The sequence below is a fragment of the Ambystoma mexicanum genome, chromosome 8, assembly GCF_040938575.1.
Source record: "Ambystoma mexicanum isolate Mex_15411 chromosome 8, UKY_AmexF1_1, whole genome shotgun sequence".
Classification (NCBI taxonomy): Eukaryota; Metazoa; Chordata; class Amphibia; order Caudata; family Ambystomatidae; genus Ambystoma; species Ambystoma mexicanum.
The window spans coordinates 160,570,637-160,586,215 of record NC_090929.1 but is presented as its reverse complement, the minus strand read 5'-3'; positions in this window follow the sequence as shown (position 1 = coordinate 160,586,215).

Here is a 15,579-nt window from a genome sequence, read left to right as displayed (position 1 = left end):
GTAGAGGGAGAACCAATAGTAAATCGGATGGTGTTGAGTGAGAGTTGCAAACGGCAATATGTAATGGACAAAGAACTTATGTGCTAATGACCTTTTAAAGCCCAGGGAGAGACCAGCTGCAGAGTGGTCTGGCACCACATTTGCATCTATTCGGAAGACTCTGGCTGGTCCCCTTTTTTGTAAACATTATAGTGCCAAGAGGCCGTAGGAAAGGCTGGCATAAAGAGTTAAGGTGGTCATACAATGGTCGAGCCAAAATCCCTTGTACAATCAAAAGTCCTTAACCCATTGCCAATGTTTCAACATTGTGAAACAGGCGTGTGTGCCTGGCTGAGGGAAAGCCTGACTCAGGGCTTAATAGAAAGCCTAACTGGGTGCTAAAAAAAGCTAAAGGAAGTGAATCCTGTAAGTTATTACAAATAAGCAAACTGTGTGAAACTGACAAATGTGAACCCGACTAAGGGAGGCCAACGTTGCAAAAAGGACCGGAGCCCAGTGGAGGGGATCCACAGGTGACAGGAAAGATTACTGAAAGGAACATTTTGTTTCTTGTTTATAGCACGTCAGGCCCTTCGAGGCAAGAGACTTGGTGTAAAAGAGACTTAGCCACAGAAGGCCCTGATGTTTTGGAAACAAACTGTAAGCTTGTGCTGGAGAAGCCCAGGAGTGTGCTGTGCTGGAGCATCCTGCCTTGTCACGTGCTAAAAATGTGGGGAAGGGAGACAAGACCCCCGTTATACCATCCTGACTTATCATTTTGTGAACACTTCTTTCTTTTCTGGTGAATATTATCCCACACTATTTTGCAACTTAGCGGTAAGGATTGGCAGTAGTTTTTTTTAGTATAGGCTCTTTTTATTTGACAAGACACCACAAAGACTGCCTTATTATTATTTGATGCCTGTAGCTTGCTCCCATCTTAGATTTAGGTTTAGATGAGGCATTTTTATCACCCATATTTACAGTTTAATAAACACCCTTGAACTGTGATCACTTGTGTCGGTCTTTCCTGTTGCCACCATGAGTTCCTTACATATGGTGTCAGGAGTGGATGTGACTCATTGAAACTAATTGGGGAACCCTAAAATTTCAAAAATGTAGTCAAAGAGCTTCTAACTCTTCTGTTGCCACCAAGAAATTGATAGGTTTTGATATCTGTAGCAGTAGGAAGGCTACAATCCCCCTTCTTCCCCCCGGGAAAAGAGGAATGATTCCTACAGACTTGGGTTTAATACCCCCTCTGGGGTGTTACATAAGATTGGCCCCAAAATCTGGCCTAGCATGGAAGTTCGGTATAGACGTTTTAGCAGGCGTCATCAATCCAAACTTGCGGGGAGATGTAAAGGTAAAGGTTCTCTTAAAGAATCATAGTGAAATCCCCTTTGAAGTTCGTTGTGGAGATCAAATTGCCCAAGGAATTTTGGAAAGTGCTTTATTTCTTCAGTTTAAAGAAAGTGAACTAGACAAAACAGGGAGAGGTACCTTAGGCTTTGGGGAAGCTGAAAAACCTTGTAACATCGAAGAAAGGAAGGGAGAAGAGCGTACATTTAACCTGACCTCGCCTTCGCCCAGCAAAATGATCCAGCTCTCGCTGAAGCTTTTCTACAAGAAAGGAGAAATTATAGAGAAAGCAAGCCTCTTTTGTTTCCTAAAACAACGGTTACTTTATAGAAGAAAGACATCTACAGAAGGCTTAGTAAAGACGCAGTTGGTAATACCCAAGAGCCACCGCAAGCTTGTACTGAAGATTGCACATTCCCATCTTACCAGGGTGCACTTAAGACAATCTAAAACCCAGGCACATATTAGTGAGAAGTTTTACTGGGCAGGTATTCACGCTGATATAAAGACATCTATCCAAACATGCAAAATATGTCAAATGACCAGCACCCACATCCCATTACCTGCCACTCTGAACACGTTGCCGATCACAGATGTCCCTTTTCAAGAATCGGAATGGACATAATTGGACCTACAGAAACTTCCAGACTTGGCAACATATATGTGACGCGATATGCTGAAGCATTCTCAATGCAAAATAATACCACACAGAAAATCCTTAAACACCTCATACCATATTTTTCCAGGGTCGGCTTTCCCAAGGAAATACTAACTGACCAGGGTTCGAATTTCATGAGTAAGTTTATGTCAGAAGTCAGACAGCTACTCCATAACCTTGCAAACGTCTGTGTATCATCCCCAAACCGATGGCTTGATAGAAAGATTCAATAATAATCTGAAGTTAATTCTACGTTAACTGGTAGATAAGGACAGGAAAGACTGGGACTGAATGATTCCTGGGCACTATTTGCAGTAAGGAAAACCCTGCAGGCCTCCACAGGGCTCTCTCCTTTTGAAATGCTCTGTAGTAGAGGGCCTAGAGAGGTCCTGGACACACTCCAGGAAACCTGGGAAGAACAAGAAGACGCTCCTATTCCCATCTCGCAAACTGCCACCAGAATGCGAGAACATATGAAATTAGTTTGAAATCTAGTCTGTACTCATATGGAAAAGGCCCAGAGCCAACAAAAAATCACTTATGACAAAAAGGTGAGCTTAAAATCATTCTCCATAGGACGGAAAGTACTGGTCCTCCTACCCACCTCAGAAAACAAACATCTCTCTAAGTGGCATGGGCCCTATGAGATATTAGAACAAACAGGAACCTGTACTTATAAATTAGCCCAAATGGACAGCAAACAGAAGGTCAATTTATATCTCTTGAAAGAGTGGAAAGAGAACCCGTCAGCCACCCATGCCAAAGTATTAGCTTGTCTGGTTCCAGAAGAGGTAGACAACTTTTAATTAATTCCTTCAAAGTGATCTATCCAACAACAAGAAGATCTAAACGAAGTAGTTGCCTCATTTCCCAAAGCATTCTCAGAAAAACCAGGTAGAGTAAAAGTCACATACCACTGTATTAGAACAACTAAAGGTAAAGTGGTTCATTTAAAACCATATAGACTCCCAGAAGCCTGTAAACAAATATTGATTGAGGAAGTCAACAAAATGTTGAAAGACAATATTATCGAACCTTTGTAAAGTCAATGGTCCTCTCCTATTGTGTTGGTCAGTAAACCTGACCATTCTTGGAGATTCTGTATGGATTTCCGTCAAGTTAATTCCATTTCTGACTTTGATGCCTATCCCATGCCATGCATCGATTACCTAATTGATAAACTCAGAGCAGCCACCATTTTATCCACCCTAGACTTAACCAAGTTCCAGTACATGGGCCAGATTAGGAAAAGACTGTGTTTTCAATGCCCCCTTGGACTGTTTCAATTAAAAGTCCTCCCTTTTGGCTTACACAGCGTGCCAGCCACTTTCCAATGCCTCAAGGATACAATCCTGCAACCCTATTCTGTTTTCTGTGGATCTTATATTGACAATATCGTCATTTATAGTAAGACCTGGGAGGACCATCTCTTCTACCTTTATACCATCATGAAAGTCCTCAGAGAAGCCGGACTAACTGCTAATCCAGCTAAATGCAGACTGGCACAGTCAGCCATAAAATACCTCAGCTTCTTTATAGGGAATGGGGATGTACAGCCTCAACATGAGAAGCTGAAAGCCGTCCTAGGTACACTAACACCCAAGTCCAAAAGAGATCTTAGAGCCTTTCTTAGGTTAATAGGATATTACCATAGGTTTATCCCTACCTTTTTGGACAAAACAGCTAGGCTGACAGACAAACTCAAGAATCCCGGACCCCAGAAACTTCATTGGAATGACGAGGGTGATATATGTTATAACACCCTAAAACAAACTCTGTACCAGAACCCAATCCTGAAGGTAGTAGACTTCTCTAAGAATTTATATGACAGATGGAAGCCTCCCTTACAGGGTTTAGGAGCAATCCTGTCCCAAGTTTGTGATGGATTAGAACACCCCATCTTATTTGCAAGTTGCAGGCTTTTACCACGTGAAAAGAGTTACTCTGTGTTGGAACTAGAGGCACTGGCCATCAAGTGGGCCATTATCCATCTTAGATACAACCTATTAGGAAGAAAGTTCACACTCTTTAAAGACCCTCGCCCCTAGATTGGATTAGCCAACATAAAGATTCCAACCCTCGGGTCATGCAATGGTTTATAGACCTGCAACCCCGAAAAGGAAAAGACCAAGGGAATGTAGACTTCCTTTCCCGGGTCCCATGTGGAACAGCTGCGGCTACATCGCATGGATGAAGGGTGTGTGAGAAACCTGAAGATGTCTCACCCGCTAGTCCCCGGAGATCTGTTATCCAGGTGGCCACGACACAGCCATCGCAATTGGATCCAGTTTATTTATTTATTCATTTATTTTATTTATTTATTGGTCATTTCAGTAGCACCTATACACTAGAACAAGCGTTTCAAAGTGCTCCAACACAGGGAGAGTAAAAAGGTTACAAGAATTACAAGGATTAACATTCTTATTAAGCATTGGGATATTCAGAATGTGCAAGTGTAAGACCATGGCCAAGATCGCAACCTTCTTACATAAGGCGGTGATAATTCCCCTGCACTGTATGATTGTCCTAATGGACGCTCAGTATCTGACATTGGGTCTGGTGTTTTCTCCTTGGGGTCTTCCAAATCTGACCATCTTACTCCCTAATCCGCACTTAAGTCTGCTGAAAAAACCACATGCGCCATTTTGGCGTGCTTTTTCATTTTGTTCTCTTTCTTCATCTGACATTATTATACTCTAGCTGATGTCGCTCTCATCCCTTTCCTCTTTATCAAGGTCGAATCTGCTTAGAGACAATGTTCTATGTTTATTTGTTAATACATCATCCGATTTATCTCTCATCTCTCTTGTTGGAGATCCTTCACCACTTATTCTAATCCCACACCCATATTTCTCCCTCATCTGTCTGTCAGCCCAAATTGGCATTCTGGCCATCTCTTGCAGCTCTCCGCAGAACGGTAGTGACCCTCTCTCTCTCCTTTCCATCGTTCTTTAATTTCTTGACTATATATTATACGTGTTTTAAGAATAAGATTCACTTCATCATCTCTTTGTCGCCTACGCTGTCTCATTTCTTCTTCTTCTTCTTCTTCTTCTTCTTCTTCTTCTTCTTCTTCTTCTTCTTCTTCTTCTTCTTCTTCTTCTTCTTCTTCTTCTTCTTCTTCTTCTTCTTCTCTCTTGAAATCTCTCCTTGCTGTCTCTTCTTCCTTTCCACTTGCCTTCCTTCTCACTTCTTCCCTTCTCTCTTCTCTTCTTCTCTGTAATCGCTTTTCCTTCAATCTCTGTGCCTCTTCTTCCTCATGCTTTCTTTCTCCCCTATACCTGTCTTCTCTCTCCTTCACCTGACTATCTTCTTGGTTCTTCCATTCGCTTCCTCTTTTTTCTTGCTCTTCTTCATGTATCTTCTCTCTTTCTTTCCTTTCTTGGTTGTCTCTTTGTCCCCTTTCTCGTTCTTTATCTGTCCTCTCTTGCACATCTCTATGTCCTCTTTCTCGTTCTTTATCTTTCTTCTCTTGTTCATCTTTATCATTCCTTTGTCTGACGTCATCAATGCCCTTTCCATCTAACTTGAGTAATATCTGACCTTGCATCCATTTGTTCTGCATGAGCGTTACTTCATTGGCCCTATCTTTATCTTCCCACCGTTGCTTAATTTCTTGTTCTATTTCTGTCTAAATATTTTGGGGGTCATTACAAGTTGGGCGGTAAGGGATACCGGGCACCGGTAATCCCTTACTGCCCAATTCCGAGGTCTCTTAGCGGGAACCACACATCCTTTATGGGTCCCGTTAGGGGACCAGGGCGCTAATTACGGGCCTGCTAACTAGCGCATTCCCCACTCCAATTCCCATTGAGCCCTATGGGATCTCAAATGGGAGTGGGGAATGGCATTTGGAATGGGGACTTACCGGGTCCGCCTAGGGCGGACTGTCCCGGTAAGTCCCCACTCCACCAGACCGGACCCGGACACGATTTTGGAGGCAGCCATGACGCTATGTTCCTGGAGTTTATCGCATTTAGGCCTATAGGTACTTTCCTTAATCTTACTTTCTTCTGGGCTATCATCACTATTATAAGCGGGGGTTGCAGATACTGGATTAATGTACCTTGTCACCGCTTTTAATTGTTTTAAGGGATAAAATACTTGCTTTCCTTTGGCTGTGCTTTTGTGTTCAGGAGGAGTAAGAGGAGCGGAGGGTTCTGTGCCCCCCACCTTTATGCTGATAAAGCATACATTCCCAATGTAAGAAGTCCTCTTTATCATCCTGATATATTTTCCAAAGTTCTAAAACAGCTAACCTCTTATCTAACGTCTTCCCTGTGTTCGGAGCGTGCACCTATGTAGTCATGTGTTGTAATACCGTTTTTGACAATGACCCTCCTTGAGGCCAAGGCATAAACATTTTATCAGCTGTACCTTTTACCCACTCCGAACTATATTGTTTAAGCTTGGGTGCATGTTGTGGTAATGTTTTACACAAATGCATAAGAGGAGTGTCCTCCATAATGACAAGTTGTATTTGACTGTCAAGATATAACGGACATCAACGGACGCTTGCTCATTCTCAAAGATCTTTATTTTTGGAACAGCCTTTATATTCTTGATGTGCGTCACTGTGATGTCATCCTACTTTGCAAATACCAACACATATCAGGGGTTCGGATTGGTTAAGGGATACATCTAGGTAGGCAATTATATTAGTGTCAGCCCTACAAGTGGCTGTCTTCTTTATGATGGGCAGCCTTAGACTACCTCTTAACAGGCAAAGCACAAGAAATATCAGTTAAACAGTAGCTGATTGGCCCCTTAATGCTATACAATCCATCCTTATATGGGCCTTTATGATTGGTTTGGCATGCGTGTACACAACCTAGGACATTCGGTTTGTTAGCAGCACGTAAGTTAAAGAACCAGTTGCAGACAGAACACGTCAGATACCTGTTTTGCCAACAAATTGACCCAACCTCTTTCATTTCCTGTGCCTTAAGCCAAGCGTTTTTCTTGAAGAATGTTCTCTTCTTCAAAATTCAATGGGAGTGAAGGTACGCGCTATCTTGTCTGGAGGTCAAGAATAGACTCCATTTTCTTGGAGTCACGTGGTAAGAGACCAGGAATGTGTTCATTTTGCAAGCCTTTTCCATGTCTTTAATTGTTCAGGGCTTGGCATCAATAGTGTTTTTTCTTGTACCTAATCTAAGAGAATGAGTCCATCGCACATGTCTTCTTTGAAATATAGGCAGGCGACCTTGGTGTGCCAGTCTTTGGCTTCAGGCCAGACAACCTCCCTGGTCGTCTCATGAATCTGTTATTCCACTGTGGCAGCCTCAGCTTTTCTCTTCAGGATTTCTTGCTTACTATTTTAATGATACCGACGTCCATTTTCCTTACAATGGTGGCTTTGGCTACGTTCTATTTACTAACTTTTGGCAAGCCTTCAAATCAACTTTATCTATCTTGCGTTTCAGCATATGTGCATTAATTATGTTTTTCGTCATTCATCTTTCATTTGCATATACTTCTTTCTCGTTGCATCTGTATTTACTATATTTCTTTGGGTTCATTGTTACGTCTTCAATATTCATACATCATCTTCAGTTTCACCATCAGTATCATCTGTGCTTCTTTATATTACATCTTCTCATGACGTCACTGGACATCCCAGTTGGTTCCTTTTTATATTCCTTCAGGCATTGGTTCTTGCAGGCTTTCATCAACTCGGTGGTATATTTGATATGGTTATCTCAATGGGTACCTTCTTCCAAATGCTCGCTGCGGTATTGGCATCATAGCAGGTGTCAGGCATGGTACAGTCTGAAACCATGTACCATGCCTGACACCTGCATGTGTCTGCTCCTCCACATGCAATACAGGAAAATCTTCCTATTTCAAAGTTGTCCAGCAAACATTGAAAAAAGGAGATTCCACTAAATGGGGAACATATACACTTTTCTCCTTGTATTAGGCTGTGAATTCAATTGCTTGAAGACGTATTACCACGGCTCAACAAGGCTATGGATCAGTGAGCTTTCCACGCAGGAATTTAAGTATCACAGGAAAGAGGAAACAAGGAGCAGGGCTTCTTGCACTCTGCGCCTGGAATCTGGAATCACCCACCTGCTCACATAAGGCAGGCCCCCTTAGTCCTAACATTCTGGAAAGGGCTGAAAACATTAGCCTTGAAAGCGTAAAGCATCCAACCCTCACCAATTCTTAACCACTTCCTCCCCATAGCTCATCCATGCCCATAACTCTTTTGCTGATTGCTCAGGTGAGGACCTTCATCCTTGCACTTGGATGGATTGTTGGGGGTCAGAACTGTGCTGCACTTTGATGGATTGTAGGGGGCAGAAAATGGGTTGCATTTGGATGGAGTGCTGAGGTAGCAAATGTATTGTGCTTGGATGCATTGTTGGGGTAGGAAATGTGTCATGCTTGGATGGATTATTGGGGGCGGGAAATGTGTCACACTTGGATGGATTGTTGGGAGTAGGAAATGTGTTGCTGCTAACTAACCCTACTAAAAACTCACCATTCTGCCTACTCACCCTCAAACTCTGAACTAAACACAACCGTACCTCTACTGCGCCACAAACGTCACACACTTCTCAAAACCCAACATTAAACCAAACTATGTACAATCATACCTCAAAACCACATGGCGGCTACCAACCAAAAACTCTCCAAAGCTTAGTGACCGGTTTCTCAGTAATGAAGATGCCAACAGCACATTAAAGCTCTCTTGGTCTACTCACTCTCAACCCCACTAACATACCCCAACCCTCCTTCCTTTGCAGATCCGCTAGAGGCCCAAGAGACCATTCAAGTGTCAACCGCGTGCGGAACAAGACCCCATAACATAACATAACATAACATAACATCTGGACGAATTACGCTCCCCCATTAACATGGATTCCTCCTCGCTCTTATGTTTCTGCTACCGTCTCATGTACGGTGCTCTGTTGTTTGCCAGCTTTTCTTGCCTGCAACAGAAGCTGTGGGTACGTGCCACATCTTAAGCAGTGTGAATATGTAACTTCACATGTACATTAGCAAATAACACATACGCTGTCTTTCAAGTGAATTTGCTGAAATATCTAGGAGAGGGAATGAAGATTGCCCAAGCTTACTGCACAGGTCAGTCCTGATTCAATTAAAGACACGGAGGCGAGCATTATGCTTTTCTTTCTTTATTGCTGCCAATCCAGCACTTCAACTTTTTAAACATTTAAACCAGAATGTTCTGCTTGGGGCATCAAGAAAGAAAAACTACTACGTTTAAATGTTTAAAACTCAAGTCTCTTGTTCTAACACCTCAAAACTACACGTCCCATGAGCCTCTCTCTTCCTGGTAGTCCTGAGGTTGCTCCATTCCACCTATCCAGTGGCTGCTCCCAGTATAAAATCAGCACAGGCTGCAGAATTATTGGCGCTGATACTCGCCATTGAGAGTGACCCAGACCAGGAAGTAACAGTATACAGTGACTCTGCCTATGTGACGTCCACCTTGCATGCAGGTCTAGCGCGATGGAAAAGGAGGGGCTACCTCGAGTGGACGGCACACCAGTGCAGCACGCAGCCTTATTGGACAGGCTGATAAAGGCATTACAGCTCCCAGTGGGCGTAGCGGTCATGAAGTGCGCCGCCCACACTAAGGGGACAGATTTCGTGTCACGTGGAAACCATGAAGCAGACACGGAAGCCAAGCGTATGGCATCCAAGAGTGAGATGATCATGGAAGTAGAAGTGGCACACACCCATGAACGAATGATGGTAGCTCGAGCTACACCAGAGGCCTACAGTAGTATGGGGCAGACTCAACTGATGGAGCTTCAAGGGGAGGCACCGCAGGACGAAAAGAACCTGTGGAAGCGTCGAGGGTGTTCTTTAAACCCCTCAGATGGGTTGTGGTGGCAAGACAGCACTGGTAAACCAGTAATGCCTGTAGCCCTACTAAAAATAGCATTGGAACAATTGCATTACCCGTTTCATATGACAAAAGAAAATCTAGCAGCAACGCTCGCAGAAGACTGGTTTATACCGAACTTAGTGGAGCATGTTGCATTCTTTATGGTGAACTGCATAATCTGCCAGCAATTAACTGCTGGGCACACATTAAAAGTAGTGAGAGGAGTCATCCCCAGGCCAAATTGGCCCTTTCAGCACTTGCATGTCGATCATGTCGACACGATTCAAGTGTGTAACGGGTACAGGTACTTAATTGTAGTGGTGTGTCCCTTCTCTAGATGGATAGAAGCAGGTCCCTGTACACACCCAGACTCAACCTGTGCTGCCAAATTCCTGGTGGGGGAAATGTTTCCTAGATGGGGGGTGTGTGAGTTGATGAGGTCAGATAATGGGGCTCATTTTGTCAACACAGTGTTTGAACAGATCAGCTTGTTGCTTCGTATAAAGCACAAGTTCTCATCGGTGTATCATCCGGAAGGTAACGGAATTTGTGAGAGGCTCAACGGCTTGTTAAAAGAAAGGATAGCCAAGTTGAAGCTTACTCTAAAGATGGGATGTCTGCACTGTCTACCACTGGCATTGTATTCACTTCGGAGCCAACCAGGCTCTGACCATCATCTTACGCTGCACAAGATAGTCACGGGAAGGAGAATGAGGACCCCCCTTACCCCTTGAGATAGAGCTAGATGTGGTGCCCAGCCAACCCGAGAGGTCTTAGGAGCCGAGCTGCAGGAGTACCTGAACTGTATGACATCCAGTTTCACTGTAATTTCAGACCAAATGCACCGATGAGGAAAAGGGTGCAGCACAGCACAAGACACAGCAGGAGGCACTGAGACAGATGCAGTTCAAGGTCTATGTGCGCCAATCATCTTCACTGGTGATGCCGTGTTGGTAAGAAACCACACGAGAAAAAGGTGGGATGAGCCAAGATTCAACGGCCCGTTCATCGTTGAGGACAGCACTCCCTCAGCTGTCAAACAGCAAGGCAGGAGAGCGTGGATCTTCCTTAATGACATTAAACCCTATATCGGTGAGATCCCTCTAGCTGCACCCCACTGCGAAGAAATCACAGAAAACGGGGAAGAACCTCAGCACGTGCAGACGAGATCCATGATGAGGAAGAAGGACGCATGAGCAGCAAAGCCAAGACAAATTAACTCTGTTTGAAAATTGTGGCTTTAGACTGGACATTTCCTCTAAGCAAACAAGGGGATAAGGACATAATGAACACTCAGTGCATTTTAGTTGCAGGGTGAAGAAGAGAATTACGCTTCTAAGCCACAACGCACTGACAATATGAACTTTTGAATCAAGCCACACCTAGGCATTGTTGAAGAGACAAGACTCTGATAGACTGTAAACAAGGACTTTCGTTAAGAGCTTAACACAGTAACCTGAAGCAACCAGCACCAAGACTTTGTTTTGCAGATCTCATGTTATCTCCCAGCAGAAATCTCACATGGGATGTACTCACCTACTTCCAGTTAGTGGTATTATCTTATCCGTCACTTATAGGGAGAGTAACCTGTGTCACAGACTTTGTTCGAGATACTGCTAACAAGAAAGTAATCCAGCAACTGCTGACTGTCATTGCGGAAGCCTTCGCCGAGTTGCCCGAATATAGTGATAAGGACACAAATGCTTTCACCACAGGTCATCATAGATGAACTCATGTACACGCTTTTCTTTTGTATCATAGAGGAGCGCCCAGGACTCGTCGGGAGAACCACGGACACACTCACGTACCTTAGAGATCCAAGAAACACTGAACATTTCAACCAACTGTGGATCAAGCTAAACTACGTGGTCGCAATCCACGCAGCAGGAAAGTGCAGAAACTATTCATGTCAAAAGAAAGGCCTGTGATCCAGAACCCAGCCAAGCAGGACAAATGTCCCTGTCACCCCAGGACAGCCAACTGGCTCACAATGTCCTGTTCCGCCTAGCCACTGACTATCCAGAAATGGTGGGAAGGCCTGCAGAGGTTGACGTTATCACCTTCCTCAGAGATCCAGCTAATATCGCACACATGGGAACACTCCTGCATGGAATAATGCTCCAAGTGGAGCTGTCCAACTTTCAAAGAGAGTACCTAAGGAGATTCCGGTGAAACCGTCCGCCGAGGGACAGATCCAAGAGACAGAGGCACAGTTCTTCATCTTCCGCCGAGGGACAGATCCAAGAGACAGAGACACAGTTCTTCATCTTTCCGCCGAGGGACAGATCCAAGAGACAGAGACACAGTTCTTCATCTTTCCGCCGTGGGACAGATCGAGAAGAGCAGAGACGAGAACTTCACCATTTTGTTTTTATTTTTTTATTTTTTCATTTTTATTTTAGTTTGGTTTGATTTTGAATTGATACATTTTTGCCATTTGTGCTGCAGTTGAACAGGTTCCAGCATGTTCTCAGGACTGAAGCAGATTCAGTGAGTGCATTGGGAACTTACCTATTTTGAATATGCATAATGAATGTGGTTTACCAAAGATGTTAGTCTAATCTTTTTCCATAGTCCAGTAACAGAACTATTTCACATAACTAGAGACAATGGTCAACCGCAAGAGGGGGACACTCGAGAAGCACTTGAAACTTTATGATACAAACGTTTTCAGAAACAAGAACGGAATAAGTGAAAAGAATTAAACACTGACAATTGACTAATGATTGAAATGGGGGCCCAGAATAGTAACTTGGTCCTCCCGCAAACAGCGGGGTGACCCCGCTTCCCTGGAAGAAAATGCTGCCAACTTTCATAGCTGTCGATCATGTGTATATGCATAGTAATTATCATTGTTTTTCTGTCATTGACAATCAGAACTGCATTTTTCATTGGTGCACGAAGTGTCCCGATTTCAGTGCACCCTCCGGATAAGGTACGCATGAGTACCACAAAAGCCCCTAGACCCTACATAGTAATTCCAGTCCCAAGAAAATCTGATGGTAAAGCAAACAAACTAAAATTGAATGTAATTAGCAGTGATTCATACACACTTGAGGTAACGAATGAAGAGAAAAGCTGGAGACAGGGTCAGAGCAGAATAAAAGAAAACATAGCACTGACCACGACACGCGCACACACACTGAATGCACACAAACAAGGGCAAGTGTCAATGGCTGAACCCCGAACGATGGCAACAGCGAGTACGAGACTGCCATAGCGAGCAACCAGTCCCAGAAAGTAGTGGAAGAAACCAAGAAGAATCAAGTAAAAGACCAATTAAAGAAAATATAGCAAAAGCCCTCGAGCATACAGAAGCGGCTGTGAGAGAATTCACCGCAAAGACACAAATGTTGATGGATCATTTAGTCCCGTTTGTAGTTAGAGTGAAGAAACTGCACGAGGAACTGAAAAATAGCACGACAGAAACTGTAATGTCAAGCACGCTAGTTCCAACACAAGGAACAAGCACCAGGCCCACGGTACAGCCATACGTTGGACAGATGGTAAACAGGTGGTGGTTAAAGGAACTATACGAGAGAATACAAGAAGAGAAGAAGAGAATCGTAAAATCTCCTCTTATCACAGCGATATAGATAGTGAAGCCTGCCCCACCGACAAGCATGCCTGAGAAACCTCCAGCAAAAAAAGTAGCACAGACGCATTTAGAGATATAGTTATAGCTAACTACAAAAAGACACTAAGAATAAAAAGAAGCCCACATGAAGACAACAATGAACTAAACGATTACCTGGATAGCACAGCACACCTAGGAAACAACATTTGGTACCAACACATGAAGGAAGTCGGAAGAAGGAAAGCTGAAGGAGAATGCTTTGTCTGTGCACTCCTACCGTACAGCATAGGAAAATCCAATATCTTTGTGGCTGTAGAAATCGATGTCCCTACAGCACACTGTATGTCACACGTAGCAATGTGCAACACCAGAGGACAGTTTATGGGGAGAGATGCCTCATTGATATCGGCAACTGAAACAGAGTATCCCGATGAAGACGGTTACGTCCAGGATATCAAGACAAGAAACAGAGCACACACTAAGAATCACGTGATCAGGTACGAGAAGCCTGAAGTGAAAGGATCAGGAACAAGATGGGAAATTAACCCGAGGCTGAACGTCCAAGGAAAGACTGCAGAAGAGGCTCAAATTTGGAAAAACAGAGGCCAAATGCAGATCTGGGGAAGAGTGGTTTCCCCAAACGGATGGGAAAAAGGAGTTGTAATCTGCCGAGCATGGATGGTCCTTGGAGCCTGCCGAAAAGCAATAGAGAACTCACAGAGATTATGCAAACCTCTATGGCCAAAATTGGTAAAGCTGCTGACCTGGGTCAAAGACAGAGGAGGACCCTTGCAAATAGTACCACTGGAAAGCCTGAAATTGTCCTTCAGAAGCAATGGCACAAGGAAGATGGGGGAGAATCAAAACTGCGGATGAATCTTTGAAGCTCGAGGAATGACTCAGGGGACCGCAGTTATTATGGACCATTACTGGGCATGTGGATCCAAGGCATATATAAGACTACATAAAAACTGGGGAGGCATATGCACACTAGTGAACATCCACGTTCCTGCACTAGTGATCCCAAAAAGTGACCTGAGTATGGGCAGTTTCCCGAAAGCAGATGCTCACCTAAGGAAGAGGAGGTCTACGGAACTGGTATCCCGAATGAAGAGGGAGAATTACTTTTCTGCCAAATCAGAAGAAGCATTTTATGCCATCCCACATGAACACAGGCTGTTTAGCCTCACCTCATCAGTATTCACAACAATACTCTTGCCACACATCTTAGTCGGAGTAAATACTAAATGGTTGCAGATAACCAGATGGGAGTTATTGCAGACCATCAACACCACCATAAAAGGATTCAACGCGATCAAGCAAGAACTGAGAACAATCTGATTGATGACCCTCCAGAACAGATATGTACTTGACATGATCACAGCGATGAATGGAGGTGTTTGCGCAAAAATCAGCGAATCATGTTGCACATTTATACCTTCTCATGACGAAGAAAATGGAATGTTAACAGAAGCCATAAGTATGCTGACAAACCTAAAGAACCAGATGATTAACGAAACCAATGAAGTGGATGATGACAGCTGGTTTGGAGCACTATTGTCATGGGTCCCACAATGGATGGCAGACATATTCAAGTTTCTGGGAGCCCTGCTAGTGATGATACTGCTAGGATTCTGTGTTATCAAGATAATCATCACACAATGCCAGAAAACTGCAAAGAAAGCCATTGGGATGAAAATCATGGTCGATGTCGAACCAGGATGGAAGCCCAGAGACCTAACTGATGAAGAAATAAGAAACTTTGTGAAGGCCAGCGAATTTGCGCCAGAAGGAGCAAAGTTTGCATATCCCAGAAAATGAACAAAGTATGAAGCAAAATGGGTCTATTGCAGCCCAAATGGACAATGCCAGCTAACGACCTGGAACAAAGACGAACATGTAAAAACAGCAGGAAGTTTGAAAGGAGTGATAAAGATATGGACTCCAAAGACACACACGTTCATACCATCATGTACAAACCCAGAAGACGATGAACAAGATGCAGAAGAACCAAGCAAGACTAATCCAAAGGAGGAAGCGGAAGTGGTTGATGAACCGACCAGAGGGGGGAGTGTAGAGGAGGTCCCAGACATGACCTGTACCCCAGCCAGTGCATAACACAAGATGTGGGGGCCC